Genomic DNA, 627 nt, shown 5'->3' with positions numbered 1-627 from the left:
TTTTTTTTTTTCTTTTTTTGCTGGGAATAGTTAGTAGTCTCTTTTCACAATTTTTCTTTGGCGAATACTCATACTACAGCAGAGCACGTACGTACTACTATACGAGTAGCTCTGACCACCCATAATAATAATACAATAAAAATGAGTGCATTTCTCCTTCACTTTAAATACATGCATACATTAGCATTCTTTCTCCTTTCACGTGCATTTCTCCTTCTAATTATATGCATACACTAAAGGACAAAAAAGCCGATGTCATTTTGGATTCTCTTTATTCCAAACATTTAAAATGTTTTGTAGCTCAAACCATTGGTCTGATATAAAAACCGTTTTCACATAAAAGATTCGCCGCGATGAGATCTTCGAAACTAGATCCCATGTTGGCATGTTCCAATGACTTTTTTCAGCCAAAATTTATCACGCCTAGGCTACATAAGTTACCATGCCCATTATATGCAAGTTACCGTGCTATTTCCACATAAGTTATCGAAGGCATAAAAAAGGTTCGCCGACCCTGCAGTTCATATATTATCATGCTTTATTCATATAAGTTATCGGGCCTGCGGTTCTTACATTACCATATTGTTTTTATATATGTGGCTCATATATTACCATGATGTTTTCATA

Source organism: Triticum aestivum, chromosome 6A (genome assembly GCF_018294505.1).
Source record: "Triticum aestivum cultivar Chinese Spring chromosome 6A, IWGSC CS RefSeq v2.1, whole genome shotgun sequence".
In the NCBI taxonomy this organism is placed as follows: Eukaryota; Viridiplantae; Streptophyta; class Magnoliopsida; order Poales; family Poaceae; genus Triticum; species Triticum aestivum.
The sequence above is the reverse complement of the archived record's forward strand: the minus strand, read 5'-3'. Positions refer to the sequence as shown.